This window comes from Myiozetetes cayanensis, unplaced genomic scaffold, assembly GCF_022539395.1.
Source record: "Myiozetetes cayanensis isolate MyiCay16 unplaced genomic scaffold, myiCay2020 scf1, whole genome shotgun sequence".
Lineage (NCBI taxonomy): Eukaryota > Metazoa > Chordata > Aves > Passeriformes > Tyrannidae > Myiozetetes > Myiozetetes cayanensis.
In genome coordinates this window covers 35,196,801-35,216,325 of record NW_026086604.1, presented here as the reverse complement: position 1 = coordinate 35,216,325, position 19,525 = coordinate 35,196,801, and the positions used below count along the sequence as shown (strand labels likewise).

Sequence of the window (19,525 nt, the reverse complement as noted above, 5' to 3'; positions counted from 1 at the left end):
ACACCAAAGAAGCTACAGATATAGCTAAGTAGTAATAACGATAATTAAGAGATGAGCAGAAAGGTACTGAAATACTTTTATAGTGATGGAGATTATGTGGGAGCATGGGATGAAAAGTGTAGAAAGGTGTGTTTAGACGAGTGTAAAAAAAGTGGGATGTGGAAGCCCTCTTCAGCAGACAGATGAAAGTTGCGTCTGTGTGGGGGAGAAATTCCTGCCCAAGGTTTCACTGAAAACCAGATATTAAGGAAAAGATTTTTGTTTATCTTTTCTAATATACCATTGCTTCTAGGACAGTTTCTCACTGTTCTATTGTAAAGTAGCTGTGTTAGTGTCAGACCCTTTGAATAAAAATTACCAGGGGACTCAACTCACATTATGATGATGTTTTCTAGGAAGATTGGAATGACTGGCAGTATTTCTCATCCAACTTTAGTTTTTGCCTTTGGTTGAGCCTTGAATACTCTGTGTTGTCCTGGGAATGCCACAACTTCACTGCCCTGTTGCCAGTTCATGGAACCTCCTGTAAACAAAGTGCTTCTGGAGCTTAGGAGCATGCAACTGAAGCTGAGTTTTTCACAGGGAAAATGAACAGACACACAAATCCTTGTTGGCTGATACGATGCATACCTACAACAACAAAACCACCTCTGAAACAGAAACAAAAACCAGAAACAAACACATCCCCCCAAAAAAAAAAAACCCACAAAAATCAACAAACAAACCTCCAACAAAACCCAACCAAAAACCCAAGGGCAGATAAGTGCAGTTTCTTAGATGGACTGAAGAGAGCTCATGTCTAAATGCATTTTGGAATCAGGATTCTGTTGAAATGGAGTGCATAGAGAAAAATCCTTCTATAAGTTTAGTTTCCACAATCAAGGAACAAAAAGCTGAAGAATTCTAAAGCTAGAAACTGTAGTGCATTTTAATGCAGGAATAACATCACAAAAATACATAGTTTTGCCTCTGCTTGTGAGCTATTTTTTTTTCCTGCTAAAAGCTTGCTGAATCTTTCTATTGCAGAGTGAGCAGAGTGTTAGATTTCTCTAATATGTATTCATTTCATGAGTTAAGTAGACCTCATTGGAGTAAGTGTGTTTATACTTTAACTGGAACAGAAACTTTGCTGTTTCTACTGATTGAATAATTTGCATCATAGAAACCTGGAAGGCCTCTCTGTCCTCTAGTGCAGATGGAGCTACTCAGAAAAGCTGAAGATAGATGGTCTTCTCGTGGAGGTCCCTTGAACTACTGAAGACTCATTGTTTAATAAGTCTATAATCAGCCAGCTGTACATTTGTAAGATACTTGTTTTAGTGTACTCATCAACATGGGCATTCAGGAAGCCTTAAAACTGCCAAGATTTGGAAGAAATTTTTGCCAGTTACCACTGACTCTAGTTAATTCTTATGTTGGTTAAAGTCACAGGTTTGTGCTCAGCCTCATCCTTCTTCTTCTTCTTTCTGTTCTCATCAACAGGAGCTCTTGGCTCCAATACCTAGCTGTCAAATGATATGCTATTTCCATTGGCCTACTCCTCTCTTTTTCTGGAGAAAGATGATTTGTTCCCAAGTCTCATCCCAGTTGTTTCAGAGCAATTTCCAAATTCTGATCTTCATCTGTTTATCATAATAGGATTCAGATCTGGTTACCTGAAGAGGTCAAGACTGTTAAAGTTTACTTGTTACTGTAAATGGGCACAGTACGTTGTTCTTATCTGAGTGATTTTCATCTTTACAAAGGAAGTTTTCTTTTAGTGTTTGTCACAGTTATTTGTGGTTCTTCATGTGATGTTGGTTTCACAGCACTCTAAAAAGATCTGGTTAGTTTAGAAAAGAAGGGAATGTGGACAAGTGATACTGGATAGATGAATTAGTAGTGTCATTTACTGTAATGCAGTTCTTAGAGGACTTGCAATAAGAGTGTTGGGATGGACTGAAAAAAGTGCCTTTTTAAAAAAATTTACAATGACAAATTAGATGTATGAATGACAGTAGCATAAATACAAACTTCATTCAGATGTCACAGATGAGTTAAAATATATTGAAGTATATTAGATGCCATGAATGGCTTTAAGTTGTATATTACTGATGTATAGTTTAGTCACAGCAGTTTGATGAAAGCCAAAGCTGACTGAGTTGTGCCAGAAGGAACCACAAAGCGCCAAAGTTTATTTAAATTGGATTAAGTGACAAAGCCCTTCATTTCTCTAGTATGGTTTTTTTCCATGAGTTAGACATCATGAAGGTGTGTGTATATTTTAACAGTTACATCTGTTAATCTGTACAACTGTAATCAATTGAATGCTCTGATGACTCTTTCAAACTGTAGCCTGTGCAGCTGAGATGTGCTGTGGTGCCTTGCACAGTGGTAATGCAGGATGTGGAGCAGCCTCACCAGGATGCTACTGAGTCCCATCACATATGTACATGGACCAGGCTGCTTATTCTGTTGTGGGACAGGTACTAAACCTGTATCCACCCTGATCTGCTGACATAAAGCACACCTTGTGTTTTGAAAAGAAGTGATTGTTTGATGGTGGGAGAGTAATACTATACTGTAACCTCTTTTGGCCACATTTAACAAACCTGGACCATCTAGCAAGAGTGTGGGAGAAGCTTGTATCAAATAGTTTAATTGCATGTTTTTGTGTCCATGAGAGGTTCCAGGTTTCAGTGTTCAGCCAGTATGTGATACTTACTAGCACTGAAAGCTGAAGAACTATTTCTACAGTACCTTGAGCTCAAAAGAGTGTCAGGATTAACCTGAGCAACTGAGATTCTGGTATTTTCATTTTAGATGTACTGATTTAATTATTTATTATTTAGATTTCTTACATATTTGGTTCTGTTGGTGTATCTGACCAGTGAAATTCTTAGCCATGTGAATCTCTTAGTTTTCTGTGGGATTTCTAGACTGTAGTTAGATTTCTAGGCTGGACTATAGCTAGTGCATGTTCCAGATGTACTGGAGTGCTCCAACACTGCTGGGGCTTCACTGTGCATATTCATCTGTCGAGAAGCTGCAGTAAATAATGCCCCAAGTCCACTGCTGAGTTTGCACTTTTAAAGATGATTTGAAGCACACTGCAGCTGAAGTTTGCTCTGGACTAGGATGTGTATCTGAGATACAATCTGCCTCAAGCACTTACAAACCAAAACAGGTAATGGAGTCAGAAAAGAAAGCAAACAGTTTCTGCATGCAGTTACCATAATTCCTTTTTTTTTTTTTTATATTGGCCACATGTGACTATGAGCATACTAACATTTTCATAGGCAAGTTCTCCGTATTTGTGGGGGCTCATAATTTGGAAAACATTTCTTTTTAATTGTGTGCTGTTTGAAAAGTGCTATGAAGGTGCTAAAATACATTGCAAAGATAAAAATCCCTTTCTGTTCCAGGAGGAATGTCTCTTTCGGAAAGATTGTTTTCAGGAGTTGACAGATTTGAGTTGATCCGGACTCAGTTAGCTCTCCTTCAGAATGAGACTTGCAAATACATACACCTGCACAGACTGCATGCTAGCTGGGGATTCCCCCTTGTGTTGTCACCTCTGGATGCAGACTCTATTGGAAGACAGGAATCAGTCTATTAAGGGCATTCTGGAGAATGAGAAAATAAACAAGTATCTCCAAAATACTGGAACTGACCATCTGCATACAGGGAAGGGACAGTTTTAAGTCAGGGAAGAGGTTTGTTTTTGCTAATGGAAGCACTGTTTAATTGGGACCAAAAGAACCATGAGTTCATGGGTTTCTTATTATATTACCTTTGTCAACTCATTTATTCAATTAATTTTTGTTAACTGGAAATGTCAAAAAAATTACAATATATTCAGTGAAATAATAATAAGAAATCCTAATCTCTTGGGTGGCAAACTTTAATTGTTGCATTTTCTCTGAATGACAAAAGCACATCTGACAGAAAATCCCAACTATCTAGGCAGAAGAGGAATTTCCAAGGCAGCCAGCTCACATTCAATTCTCTTCCTCTAAAACGAAAGCAATAAATTATGCTGCTTTTAAGGGGTAATTTCTGTGGCCTTAAAGAACATAAACTCTCAGAGGCACACCAGTCTGACTGTGCTAAGTATTGAGCACCTCCTGTGTTGGAGTGAGTAACCTCATCTCCCACAGAGAACATCAGGAGTTACAGATAGTGATGTCCTCACTCACTGGCACCGCTACCCAGAGGGATCAAGCTGTAACTGAGGCAGCTGTGTTACTGACTGGGCTGTAAGTACAGGCACTATTAGGGAGTGCCATTAGATGAAGTCACTGTAATATACCATTAGGAAGCCTGCAAAAATGAGTACCCTCTTCTAATCTGAAAAGTGTTGTGGTTGAGAATACACCCATTGGACGTCCTCAAGGGAAGATTTCTTTCCCGCATATTGGCTCTATTGGTGTTACCAGCCGGCATTTCACTAGCATGAGATTTAGCTTTGTAACATTTCACAGATCCCTACATCATGCTGAGGAGTGCTGGGTCATCTATTATTAATATGCTCACATTTTTTCTGGACTAGGAGTATCTTATTTTCTTATTAAATCTTCCATTACTTTAAGATGGTTTCAAGGTCTGTTCTGCTCTCATTTTATTAGTTGGGAGCAAAAGCTTTTCAAACATCAGAAGTTAATATATGCTGATTTCTGGATAAGCAAGAAAATACATCAGATTTTGAGGTCATTTTATTATATAATAATGTCTTTAGTTTTCATACACTTTTTATAAAATAGTTTCCTTTTTCTTATTTGAGTGCATATCCATACACAGTAACAGTTTTGCATTAGAAATGCTGGCTGTATGGCAATGTAAGACTCTCACCTATAATTATAACCAGTTATTATTATTTGGTATGCATAAAGAGTTCAAAGAACTGTAGAGAATTAAGATTGTGTTTGCTTACACAAGTTGATGGAGACAGTCACATTTCTGTTCATTCTGCTTTGAGATGGCCTGAGGCAAGGCAGTGTGCATCTGGGAACTGTGAAGTCACTTAGCATGGTGTGGTGCTTTGGTTAATGAGCCTGTGGGGAATACTATAGCTCAGGCACAGTACAGTGCTAATGCATCCACAAGGCTTCTGGACAGAAGCTGGCCTGTACCTGGATGAGCTGGAACATAGAGAAAGCAGTCAGACTAACTCTGGAAAATACACGCAGGCCAATTAGTATAAAAACAGGAGAGTTATCAAAGTGTGAGACAGCAGAATGGGATAGACCACCTTAATGCATAATGCTGTTGTAGCATGGTTTGAGGATTAGGTGAAAGGTAACCATGAGGAGGAGTATCATGACAGAGTAAATGCATCAATCTCAGGAGTGCTACGGTAACATCCTGCTGCTAATGGCCAGGTTCAGCTGGGGTGGTTTTACCTTTGTGCCCCCGTGGCTGAAGCTCTGCAGAGGGGAAGATTCTTGGAACCAGATTGGAAGTTGTATCATACTTTCTAGAACTCCCCTGCAAATCTCTTGCTATTTTGATTTCCAGAGTTCTGTTTCTTAAAACTGTACACAGGTGGAATAAACTCCCCTTATTATTTAGCTGATGTAGGTCTAATTTTAAGTGCACAATTTTTGCTCTCTTAATTTCCAGATTCATTCTTACCTTACCAGTAATAAACCTAACACAGACACTGAATTTTACCAATCTTCTTGCTCAGTTGATCTATTTTTTCTGTCCTCCTTGTAAGATTTTTTTTAATCTTTTGGGAACTTTGAAGTACTTCCCACAGCTATGCTCAAAAGTGGATTTACAGCCTTTTACTGCCATTACTGCTAGTAGACCTTGTTTGAGGCCACAGGGAAGTTGGGACAAAGCCAGGGAAAAAAAATCAGGCCCCCATCTTAAGCACAAGATCACCAGTCATCTTTTATAAGCCTGTCTTGTCTGATGCTTTCAAATTCTCAGAAAAGAGGGCCTTGAGATTGAAGTGTTCATGCTCTTTCCTAGTGCAGATATAGATTTTTCCTTGGGAAAGTTTGACCTTATCATGCTGGTCTGTTTGTGAGCAGCAAGGTGTGTGGTGATGGTGCATCTGAGATCATTATTCCTTCCTTTTACTATTAGATTATCCAAAACTCTCTTTCTCTGGCTCTCTAGCCTCCTTAAATACATTAACATCAGCAGAATTATGGTCATTTATACTTGCTGAATATCAGTTTAAAAGATAACAGCTGAGCACTCGATGGCAAGTGCTCCCTTGAAAAAATTTTTTCCTTGAAAAAATTGCTTTGATAATGAATGTATATTTCTAAATGTTTCTTACTCCCACATTTTAATAAAATGCTTAATAGGGTTTGAGGTAATAATGGTATCACCGGTAGTTTCTCATACCATTGTCTGCGTTAGGGGATTTGTGTCTCTATCCGCTCTGCCTCCTTTATCCTTGTCCTATTTTGGAAAATGTAAAGATCCTCACAGTTTTTAGACTATTTTTACAGGGAAGACTCAGGATAGTCCTGTAACTTCTGACCTTTCCAGAACAGGCTTTTAGGTCTCCTTTGAAGAAGCATAGAGGAATGATGGTAAGGAATTTGAAGATATGGCTAGCATAAACACAGATATGTTCAGAAAACAATATTACCTTCATTAATATTGAAAAAAAATTAAGGATGCTACCTAAAACCAGTTGGAAACCAGTGGAATAGTTCTCACTGATTTCAGGTTTTGTAGTCAGCCCTGCACACAGTTTTCTGCAATGCTTTTTGTGTTTTCCTTTAGTTTGTTCTTTTTGTTTTTCAGATGCTTAAATGGACTTTTTTAGAGTTGCTGTAAGACACAAAATTTAGGCTTTCCTGACTGTGATTTGTTGAAAATCTCAATCACAACACTGCATTAACTGAATTCTTCACATCTAGCCCTTTTACTTCGACAGGGAAGAAACTTTATTGCATCTGGAACTGTTGTCCTAAGACCTTTCCAGAGCTATCAGGAGAGAGTACCTATGTATTCTTCACCTTTTGGAAGAAAGGAAGAGCTGTGAGCCAAACCTGTAACTCAGGGCTGGAACCAACACATTCCACAGCATCACGCTGAAATATGGGTAGAAGGAAAGAAAACATAATAAATGGTCACTTTTCTGAAAATGTAAGACAAGATTCTTGAAATATATGTAATTTCATTCTTATTTCAAGGAGTGGTAAGAACTGGTGCAGTGGGAATATCACATAATCAGAGAATTGTTAGAGTTGGAAAGTACCTCTGGAGACCATCTTGTCCAACCTCCTTGCCAAGGCAGAGTCAGTAGAACATATTACACAGGAACACGTCCAGATGGGTTTGGAATGTCTTCAAAGAGGGAGACTCCACAATTTGCCTGGGCAGCCTGTATCAACAAGAGATACAAACCCTGTTTTAATGATGTTTTCAGATAGAGGTGTGTTTTTCCATTTATGCAGGTGAAGAAAGCCCTGGCTTGGTTGTCCTCCCTTTGAAAAATAAGAGAAATATTGTCACTGAATTTTGTGAAAAGGGTTATGATTTTGGTTTGAATGGTGCATATCTATCCCCATTCTGTCTCACTGAGGAATTATTTTTGCATGAAATATATATATACTATATGGGTTAAACACTGTTCCATCTTTACTTTTCTATGAAAACAGATTTCCTGGGCATTAGGGGTTCTGTTAGAGGGATGTTTGATCAGGAACATATCGTTTGTACAGTTGATTCTGTCTTGAGGCAGATGATCTCTTGTGTCTGCTTTTGACCCTGATTTCAGAATTGGCTAAAAGAAAATGTGCACAAGCTGAAGTAAAACCCACACAGGACTTGCAACATTATGTTGGATATAAAGATCTAGTAACAGAAACTCTGTAGTAATACATATTGCTTAGGTTTTGTCTAATTTGCAGTCTGCAGTCTTAGCACCACCGTCATAACTTCATTACAGGAGCCTGTTGCTGTAGATGTGACATATATCAACAGGATTTTCTCTCTTCCTGCAGGCTGTTATACCACCTCTTTAAATGTATAAACTTAGCTGAGACAGTTATCTACTGCTGCAGCCATGTCCCCATCAGGGCCTTTGCCATCCTAGAGCAGATAGCTGTGGTGTTGAAGTTTTCATTTGAGCTAATAGAAGTACAGGGCAGTTATGGCACAATTTTGTCACGTAATCTGGATAGTATCTGCCTATGCAAAAGTGAGAAACATATCAATTGCTATCAGTTCTAACATATGTGTGGGAAAGCTGTCTATGCTTTTCCTGTTCCAGTTATGAAGCAGCTCTTTTTCCTTTAAATAAAGTGAATTAAATGGTACATTTTTGAGGAGTGAGAATCTCATTAGTGGCAAGCAGAAAATTGTGCAAACCATTTGGACACTGATTATCAGAAAGACATTTTGTTCATTATGAATTAGGCCAAAAATGTTTGGTCTATGGATGTATTTTGTTACTTTAAAAAGTAATTATCAAGAGTTCTAATAATGCCATAAAATAAACAGCTGAAAGGATGGAAAGTAAGGCAACGGCAGGAGAAAGGAGTACAGGTCTTCTTTTGCATGTGAGAGTCTTGTTTCTGTTGCTGCATCATTCCAGCCTTACTCTTCTAATATCATCTTAGCTCTGATAGATGTATTGGTTCCTGGAGTACTCCTTATTGCTCAGATCCTAAATAAAACAAGTAAGTCTGCTGGGGTCAGCTCCTCTGCTTCTTTATCTTTATTCTGGAGAGCTCACAGTTTCTCACAAACTTGATAAAAGGCCAGTTTCTCCTGAATTTCTGACGGTGACTTAGAAATGTATTTTCTCAGTCTTAGATTTCAAGGTAGTTTTCTTCCATATCCATACTGTTCTGCCAATATTTGCAGGAGTGTACAAGGGTGACCATGCTTTAGGCTGCCCAACGCCATTTAATGAGTGGATATTTTTCATATTGAATCATATCGAATCACATTTGTTATTGAATCATAGACCATGAGACTGTATAGTTCAAAATACTGAGAAAAGTGAACAAGACTTGCAGAATTATAATCCTGTCCTTCACTAGAGCAGATTTTGAGTTGCAGATTTTGAGAGAGACAGTTGTACCTCCATCCTTGCAGATATTCAGAACTAGATATTACAAATAGATTTTTATAGGAAAGAAGTTCTTCAACAGCTCTGCCTTAGCAGTCCACCAGAAATTTCATATATAGAGAAACTTGGAAGGGGTTTTAGAACAATGGAGTGGTTAATGTCGATATTGCTAGTGGAAAAGCCCAAATATTTTGAGAAATAAAAATATGTTTCAGGTGGCAATTAAGACTTCATTAATCTTCAGTATTATGCATTTATTTGCTTTTTCCTCACCTTAGGTTGCTAAATAAATATTTTTGAAACCCCACAATTAATAATGAATGTCTTCTCTTGGTGGCTTAGTGCCTATCTGCTGGTAAATCTTCACAGAACTGTGTTCTAAAGTAATTTTCAGGAGAGAGCTTCCCCTTGGTTGGAATTTTGCCAGGAATATTGCTGATAATATACCATTATGTCATGGGGGGCAAACATGCTAAGACTTACATATCTGCTGTAAATTCCCAGGGGAAGGTCTTGGCACTTAACATTTTCATAAGCGTTTTTTTCCGTAATACCTCATGCTAATTTTTGAGAAGTTAAGTCACACAGTTTATTCAGTTTGGAAACTATATTGTATCTGCAGCACGTGCATCTAAAATTCATGTTTTCTACCTTCTATAGATTAGAGTCTATGAACTATATCAACATATAAGGTATGCAAAATAATGGTGGGTTCCGTATCAGCAAAGGTAAGGTGTAAAGATCAAACTTTATACATTACTTGTGTAGTGTCACCATTAATTCATTGGTTTAAGAAGAAACTACATTATTTGTTACCTGTTTCTAACTGTCAATAAAATGTGTTCCATGTGGGAGAGTTCAGTATTAATGATTGATAGTTCATTGTTCAACCAGATGTTTTAACACCTAGAAAAGGAGCAGGATTTTTAGTAACCACTGATGACAGATCTCTCAATATTTTTCTTTTTAATCTTCTTTTTAATGCAAACTATTAAACACTAAAAAGAGCACCTAGAAGAAATAAGACAAAGATGCCCAAAAACTTCCAGGAAGCATTAAACAGCACTGTCAAATTAATTTTGTTTGAATTTTATGAAGACTATTTTAAACTGAAAGTTCAAATTTTCACCTAATGTGAAAATTTTAATTTATTCAAAAGTCTGTCTGTGATATAACCATTATTACAGAAAAGATTGAGCCATCCCTGTAAAAATATGAGTACATACATGAACACACATGGAACAGAAAAATAGAAGTATTTTGGAAGAATGTCACTAAAGCTAAAGAAGTTACTGTGTATATGTGTGTGCTTGTGTCTGTGGTGTAAACACAGATTTTGGTTGCTTTCTACTGCCTACCTCAATGTGTGGTTTATCGTGGTTCATTATTCACGTGCACCATTTAGACTGTGTTACTCCAACTCTCTCCAATAATTCCTAAACAATCAGCAAATACTTAAGGACAAGCCTGTGAGCATCATCTTTGAGAATAGTGAATGCCAAGTCTAAATGTGAATTTCAGCTGTCACTGGATTGACTGCTATTAGTTCTGGGTAGGTTTAGCATTTTAAATAGATGTATTGGGAAAAGATACCTGTACTGAAAAACAATCCAGCATTTTTTTATTGTTATTTTGTGGAGATTGGCATGCACAAAATTCGAGAGATTCATGTAGCTGATGTTAAATGTATGCAAGAGTGTATCTAAGACTGGGTTTTAACCTATGAATAATTGTGCTTTACCAATTTTATTGGGGCTTTTCTTTTTTTAAGTGTAAAACTGTATTTTAACTGAAAGGGATTAATAAGAAAGTTGTGATTGTGATGTTAGGGCTAAATAGTGAAACCACTTCATGCTTAATGTATCAATCTCATCATAAATTGTCTGGAGACCAGTGTCTGCAGGAAAATTACAGTAGGCTCCAAAATAGCTGGCAACTGCATTTTCAAATTTATAGATGGAAATAAAAAATAAGTAATTGTTGGAATCCTATGCTGTGTGATATATGCTCACATAGTCTTCCTTTTCTTTCTGCAGAGGGATTAATTTATAAGTATATGAAAAAAGACAATTGTTGTGTGTTTGAGTTCATAAACAATTTTTCATACACCTCTTATTTCTTAATGTTTTCATTTGGACTTGCAAATATTTATTTTTAAGAGGGTCCATAGATTATTCTCTACTATATGTGTTTCTCACTCTTTCTGTCTCCTATTAAATGTAATGTGAAGGTCAGACTCTGAGGTTGCAGCAACAGCGAGGGGATGTATTTCAGTCAGTGTTGGATGTAGTTTCTTTTTGATGTGAATGTGATTTGCTAGGTTTCATATATCCCATAAAATAACTCATGACAGCTACATGCTACAAGAGATAGCTTTTCTTCCTTCCATAAACCTTTGACTTGACTTTTCTTTCCACTGGCTTGCATTAAATAGAAAATTTGCGCTAACTCTTGCTCGATAGATGTTCAGAAAGTATGGTTTAAATGTGGCAGAAACTCATGAAAACATTTTCAGGTATCATTTGGGTGCAGGTGGTGTTTGTGCTGACAGAGATGGAAATGATTTATCTGAAGTTTTGTTCCTTCTGGGGTCAGGACCCGCAATTATTTCGTCATGGTGGAAATGCCTGTACTTACTAGTATGGTGCTGGTTTGAGATATATGGTGACAACAGTTTCTTCTTTTTCCCTTTAAAATCCACCCTGACCAAACCTTTCTTAGCCTTTTTTCCCATCACCCTGACAGGAAGCCCAGTGTTTTCCCACTTTTTTTTTTTTTTTTAATCAAAAGACTTTATCTCAGTTCTGAAATGGCTGGAAGACACAGAGTGTTTACACAATTCTCAAGTTTCAAAATCACACTAAATAGCCTTTGAAAAAAACCATACTTTCCCTATTTTTTCTGTTTGCGTACATATCTGCAGAGGTTCATGCATGTATAATTGAACAAAAAAAATATTCCTAATTATTTTAAGGACCATTTTCTGATGCCTTCTGAACCACCAACTGTACAACTGCTAACATAGTTCTAATAGAGCAAAAGTGTTCATACTGGAAATCATGATGAGGTTAATTAACAATAGAAAAGTTACAACAGAGTTTATCTTAGCTATACACTACATTTTAGTGAAGTTTCCAGAGTGGTCAGGTGTGAGAGAAATGTGATACTAGAAAATGATAAACTAGGATCTATGAATAAAGTCAAAATAAAGGCTGGAAGGAAATAGTTTGCTGAGTACATTTAAGAAGCTGAAACTTCTCAGAAAACCCTGGGCAAACTGGGTTTTCCTCGCTCTATGTGGAGCCAATTCTGAGCATGGATTGTCATTTGTGGAAATTGTGGAAGGCTAAGGAGTACAAATGCACCATATATTTTCTTTAGTGAGAAAAAATTCAAACTAACTGTGTGTGACTTGGTCAAACATAAGGACAGAGTAGAGATAAAAGGTTTGCACTACAGACCTTACTTCTTTGTGACTAGCTGATACTAAAGCAGCCTCAAAATCTGTCAGTTTATGCATTGCTTTCTTCTGTTTTAGTTAAGGACATGCAAACTATTTTTCAAACTATTTTTCAGTATTGTTTTTTATGAAATAATCCAAATTTTCCAGGGAACATCTGGGATAGGTATAAAACTCCAGATATTTCCAGTAATGACTTTTTGCTTTTATTTTTCCGTAAAGCAGGTTCATTCATGGTTACTCTATTACTTTGGATATTAATTGTTTAGTACCATCTTGAAAACAAGCAGACAAGTTACCTGAGTAGTTGAATGGAGAAAGCTGGTGTTGCATGTTGTACTTCCATAATCGGCTTCAAAGTAGTAAAGACAGAAGGTTCAGAAATATAATCATTAGATCTAATAGGAATAGATTCACTGTAATGGATAAATAGTGGAACACATGAGAAGATCTGGAGGCTGTAATCACGTCTTGTAATGTTTTTTGGTGTCTGAATTAATTTTTCACTAGTGTTACATATGATCTACAACTACATAAAGGAAGCAGTGCCTCATCTGTGCACTTGAAGTTCTAGCCATGGCCAAATTTTGCTCACTTGCTAAAGAATTGAAATTACTAGTCTTTATCTGATAAATCATATCTTTTTGTATTAATTGCATTAATATGACACCTACCATTTTGCATATTATTACATCTCTTTTCAAGTGTTGCAATCAGCTAGTTTAAGGCTATTTCTTGGTGACTGAAAGTTCTGCATATGGTCCCAGGTAGTACTTAGAAGGAAATCATGTTCTTACTTTTGCTGTAAGTTTTCTTCAAAAACATTTAAAACATTGAAAATCAAAAGCTAATTTTTCAGGCTTTTTAATTGTTTGAACTCAAGACAGCAGAGTTAGTATTTGGCTAAAATTTTAATATTGTACTGTACTTCTCTTTGAGCAGAAGTTTCTGCATCCTAATGAAAATGCCATGATGTAGTATGAATTATTTCATATACACATTTTTCATGAGTAATAGCAATTTTAGTCATATTTCTTACCAAAGTTGATTTTAGTCATGAATAAGATAAATACACTCTTCTCTTTAGTGCTTTATTCTTTTCTACCAAACATAAACATGCAAATACATACACATACATGTGTATGTATTTATTTACTTTCTGATTCATACCATTACTTGCTGTCATGTAGGCATTACCTAGCATGTGCAGAATTTTGTGTTCATTTTGTTCTTGTTAGTTTGTAGTATATAATGTATAACCAAATGGTTACTCTCTGTATGACATGCTTTAGTGACTCACTGTAGTTTTCACATGCCAAGTATTGGTGGGATATTCTTCTTTAGGGGGGTTAAATTTTAACTTCCTTGCCATGAAGTGGTGGATATTTGAAGACTTGAGTGTATTGGATTGAGATGTTCTACAACCACCACGAGTCCCTTGTTATTCTGCACAGATTCCTTCCTGGAGGAGTCTCTCTGCAATTGGTCTCATCCTGTTATACTAATGTAGAACTGACCTCTTCTCTTGAACTGATCACTTCCCTAAAACCTGGTAAGGCAGTTGGATTTGGATATGGGGATGCAAGGAGATCATAGGGCATATGCATCCTTCACATCAGTCTACTGGAAAAGTTTAGGACATGTAATATATGAGTGGATTGTAGACTGACAGGCCAGGGTTTAGGCTCTGGAATAGGTATGTGTATTACTGGACCCATAGATTGCTGAAGTTAGAAATGTTTTGGGGTGAACATCCAATCACTGATTAAATACAAATTCTCAGTCAATAGGATGTGGAAAATACTTAAATGAAGGTGGAAAGTAAGGATGTCTCTGTGGATGAGAACTGTTATTTTTTACGCTGGTGTATGTTTACATGCTCCGAATCTTCTGTAGTTCTCCCATTGCAGCTTTTTATTGCTTCTTAGCAGCTTAGTATGACTTTGGCAGAAAGCAGTTGATGATGCATGAGAGAAAGTGGTATCCACTAGGGTGTTTTTTTCCTCTTCATTTTAATGCACTGCATATGGATATCTTCCGTATCCCATTTTATGTATTTTTACTATCAGTGCAAAGAAGTGGAACAAATGTGAGCAAGAACAGATTTCATTTGCTATTTCACTGCCATTATCCTGTTAGTACTTTATTACTTACTGAAAGCCTATCTTGGAGTAATGGCATGGTGCTGCATAAGAGCAAAGATGTGATTAATGACAAGGGTTTGATCTTTTTTCCGTTGTAATGGGGAAATGCTAACTTAAAGCAGAAGTTATGTCATTTACCTTACTCCCTGAGAGTTTAATGTAAGCAGTGTGGAAGATGCTGCCATTTGCAGTAGAGCTGATAACATTACTTATTAGACGTATTTTCTTCCAGTTGATGGAGGCAAATTCTGCACAGAGATATCTCAGTTCCTACATCTTTATTCATTATTCAGAATAAAGGATTACCCAATTTACGTGGATGTTGGCTGTTTGGAAACCACTCATTGTGATTGTTTTGTGTATCAGAGCTACATGATCAGTTGCCTAAATCACATGAGATTATTTCTGTTCTTTACTGGATGATCAAACTTTACTGGGCATGCAAGAATGACAAAGCAACGTGACGAAGAACAACATTGTTCTTTTCTTTTCCCATTAACCACTGTTTGACCTTCCCAGTTTCCTCAGACAGTGGATGTCCCTGGTTAGGGCAGCACTGCCAGAGTCTTTCTGGGGAGGTTCTTCTTGCACCTGCTCAAGTGGTCACCTTTTACTGAGGCATTTATATGCTGGAGGGATACCAAGAATTGCATGATGATACATTATCCTGTCACTTGTGAATAAGTCTGTTAAGACTGAAAAGGATTCTGGATGTGCTTTTGGATCTGCTTATATATTTCATTAATTACCCAAAATACAGTAGTCAGCCTGGAGTAGAGCCCAAACTGTGGGTGGTCTGATAAGCTCTGAAATAAGGTTTTATGTCCTCTGTCCCCAGCAAAATGAATGAAACAGATATTCCCCTTTTAATCCCTTTCTTTTATCTATTCATACAAACATCAGAGTCAGACTACATGGCAACCTAGTGTTTAGAGTTATGGGTTTGACTTTTCAAGTGCTGAAGAAGGAATTGAACTTGTCTTCCATTACCTAGGCAAGAGCTCTCACTGCTCTGGAGAGGAGGCAGGGAACTACCCAGGATACTTTAAAAAATCTAGTGCTGGATGCTGCTCTGAAAAAGTGTTGCTAAAAAGTGTGAAAGCTCCAGTATGAGCATCCAGCTCTGAAGTGCCCAAAGTAGGTTATTTCAGATCCCCTTAGTTTCTGGATTCAAATTGATATAGGCATGAACTAGATATTAAACACGTTCTCCCTCTTTAAGAAAATTTAGCATAAAGCAAAAAATTACATTTTAAAGTGCCAAGGGAGATCTAAGGACACAGCTGTGTCCTTACAACTGATGTTGGGAATAGTCATTAATTATTCTCAACAATGCAGAGTTTATCAGGTTTGGAGTTTGGCATCAAAATCCTCACAGCACTTTTAGTCTGTAATCTTAGAACTGCTGATCTAGCAGGTTTCCTATTCTTAAGATGTTTCCTTTGAATGCAGCAGATCTTTAGGGGATCATAGGTCCTATATCAGGATTAACAGTTCATAAGACCAGTTTACTGAAATCAATTTTGGCCTTAAATATTTCCACAATGCTCGTGGGAGAAAAAACTTTATTGACAGAAATGTTGTAGCAGCGATGAAAAGGCAGTGCAAACCTCACTGAAATTAAATCTAGTTCAGAATCTGAGAGAAGAACTGTGGGTAGTTTTACTTCTCTGTCTAACCAAGCTGATCTTGGGACCTTCTTCCAAGGTATGAGGAGTATGATATGAGGGGAAAATATGAGGAACAACTACTTTACTGTGTGGGTGACCATGCACTGGAACAGATTGCCCTGAGAGGTTGTGGAGTCTCCCTCTATGGAGATATTCAAGAACTGTCAGGATGCAATCCTGTGCCATGTGCTCTAGGATGACCCTGCTTGAGCAGGGACGTTGGTCCACATGACCCACTGTGGTTCTTTCCAACCTGACTCATCCTGTGATTCTCCAGTACTGCTGGAGAACCACTGTCCTGTTGTCTTTGTACTTTCCCCTGATTCTTCTCCTGTCATTTCTGGAATCCTCTTTCATAACATCCAAAATCCTTGCATCGTTCCATCAAAAAAATCACCTTGGCTTAAAAAAACCCAGTGTAAACTATAATTTACTTTCTACCCACCAGGATGCATATACCTGGTGTAAATCTTTCTTTTCTTAGCCATACTTGTACAACACACCCACTGTTTAGGTCTTAATCCTTAAAACACCACATAAACTGTTTTTCTGAATTCCATGGTATACTTATTTATGTAATTTCTTATATGCTTTATATACAAAAGCAAATTCCATGTCAAATTACTTGCTTACGAGTGTGAATGTGGAGAGTAGGACCATCAAGTATTTGTTCCTTTCCAGTCGTGTTTCCTGTTGTAAACTTAAAACAATTATGGGTTGCATAAAATAAGAGCTAAAAATAAAAGCAGATTTACATCAAAGCAGAATTAAATAGTCCAAGAGCTGCAGCACAAAACTGGACTACCTTCTTAATCATTCATAGCAGCCACGTGGCCCACACATGCCATCAGGTAAGAATGCACATCTGGGTGTGTGATTCTTTTTAATTCCTTGCTACATAATAAAGTATGTTTATATGGAGATATCTGTATATTTTAGAACACTTAAGAAATATTCAAATAAATTAAGGATTATTTTTTCATGCTTTTTAAGTGACTAGTGGATGGACTTGAGCTACCCCAGTGTATATTATTGTCTGGCTTAATTCCTGTGGTTTATCTGAAGTAAACTGCTGATGTTTTTCAAGACAAAGGTTTATTGATTATTATGGTGCTCTCAGGGAATCATTACTTTCTTTCTAGCACAGGTACCTGTAATCTTTTGAGAACTGACTTCTATTTAGATGAATTGTCATCTGTTTGATCTCTGAAGAGCCATGGGAGGATTACAGGTGACATGGGACATCACACTTTTTTGATAAACAACTTCTCATTGAGCTGAAATGCATGTTTCTGTGCTTTTAAATATTCAAATGACATTTAAAAATGAAAAAAAAAAAAATGTGAAGAAAGAAATCTGAAGAAGCTGTTAATGACCCCCAAAGCAAATAAAAAACCAGTACATATGAAGGAGAAGAAACAGTCTCATGTTAAATAGTTCTAACAAAGAGTATAGTTAAACATGCCCTGTAAATTGTGTAACTACTTTTTCTTTTAATCTGAGAGATATGGGAAATCAGCAAGACAAGAATCCAAACACTTCATGCTGGCTGCTGAAACTGAGTTTGATCAAGTATACTCAAACAACTTAGTAGTCAATTTGTTTTCCCGGTGACAGGGATTACAAAAATGATACTATTCAGATTTTAGGATACATTTTAAATATTTGCAGTAGTTTATAAACATTAGTAAATTATTTTTGTGCAGCATGAGTCATATATATGTATTTTTAAACATAGATAGGCTATGAATAGATGGGGTCAAAATCACAGGGTAGTTTAATCTGAAGTAAAAATAAATATAAAAAAATAAAAATTGAAGTAAATCATGTAGCACATGATAAGTTTTCAGTGTCTTAAACACCATACATCAATGTTAGTGGCCTTAGCAGACTGTAATGTAATGATAAATGATATAAAAGGGAACCCCTTGAAAAGAATTTTGATGAATGAAAGCTCCATATCTGGCCAAGGAAACTTTTCTAGTCAGGTTTTCTTTAGGTTCATCTAGTATCCTAATTGTTAAACTGTATTCCATGAGATGTTATTATTTGAAGTCCTCTGTGAAAGGTATCTAAAACCACTTAGTCCAGTTCTGTGTTCTCAAATTGTCTTAGCTTTCATTAATACAGTTGACCAAATACAATGACCAAAGAGGAAACTATTTTTTTTCATTCAGTAAAAAAACTGGAGCAAAATTGTTTTAATATTGATCTGCAATAACAATGCATGTATGTATTTATAGGAACTGTCAGTAAAGCAAAAAAGGATTTTTGCCCATTTGTCATCACAACTCGTTTCTGAAATGTAAACAGAATAATTTCTGACTTAAAATTAGAGAAAGGATGTGGGGAGAAGTAAATTTATTAAGGATGAAGTTTGTATTACAAATTTGAAATTATAAAAGTTTGATGAAGAACAGTTTTGTGTTAAATTTGGTTAGAGCATGCATGGCACCAAATTCTACTATTATTTATCTCTATGTTCTGTAAAAGTAACAAAATCAAATAATAGAAGAATTTTTTTATTTTCTGAAAATAAGAAATTTTTGTGTATTTGTAAGCACAGTGGATATGAAGACTTTAATTTTAAACCCAGGAAATATCTAAGTTCTTCGGCAATAAAGGGAATACTGTCTGTTGTCTTGAAGTCCACCATTTAATCAGGCATTGGAATGGGCTGCCCAGGGAAGTGGTGGATTCTCCATCCCTGGAGGTATTTAGGAAGATACTGGATGTGGCACTTAGTGCCATAGTCTAGTAACAACGGTGGTAGTGGATCAGGGGTTGGACTTGATCTCAGAGGTCCTTTCCAACCTGTCTGATTCTATGATTCTATGATTATCAGAGGTTAAGTTCCTTCTTGAAATCTACAGTAAGGAACTCCTTACTGTAATTACCTTGCAAGCATGAATATTAACACATTTGCAGCTTTGGAGCACAGATTAAGAGCTTTGTTTTCCATCTCACTGTCTTCTGATCTCTGGATTTGAAATGCATGGAGAGTAAATCTAAGTAGTACTGTAAGAACAAACCCTGTCTGTCACTAGCTGTGTTTATCCCTTTGAGGGACAACAATTAAGTTAGAAAGAGTCCAATTGATTTTCTTTATTTGCCAAAAATTTATTTGTTCTTGTTACAAGCATAAACTGATTATTTGGAATATGTAAGAAGCCTGTAAACAAAATAGTTTGACTTTTCCAGTTTTCATTTTTGCAGGTTTGAA

General features: G+C 36.7%; 2 protein-coding genes across 3 annotated transcripts in view; one reads left to right on the top strand and one right to left on the bottom strand.

The window, feature by feature from the left end:
* LOC126647092 (aspartyl/asparaginyl beta-hydroxylase-like) overlaps window positions 1–19,525 on the bottom strand; it is a 724,697-nt gene that overhangs the window by 178,950 nt on the left and 526,222 nt on the right. The window lies entirely within an intron of this gene.
* The window catches only part of NKAIN3 (sodium/potassium transporting ATPase interacting 3), a 330,561-nt gene that overhangs the window by 8,835 nt on the left and 302,201 nt on the right, over window positions 1–19,525 (top strand). The gene's annotated exons all lie outside the window — the stretch shown is intronic.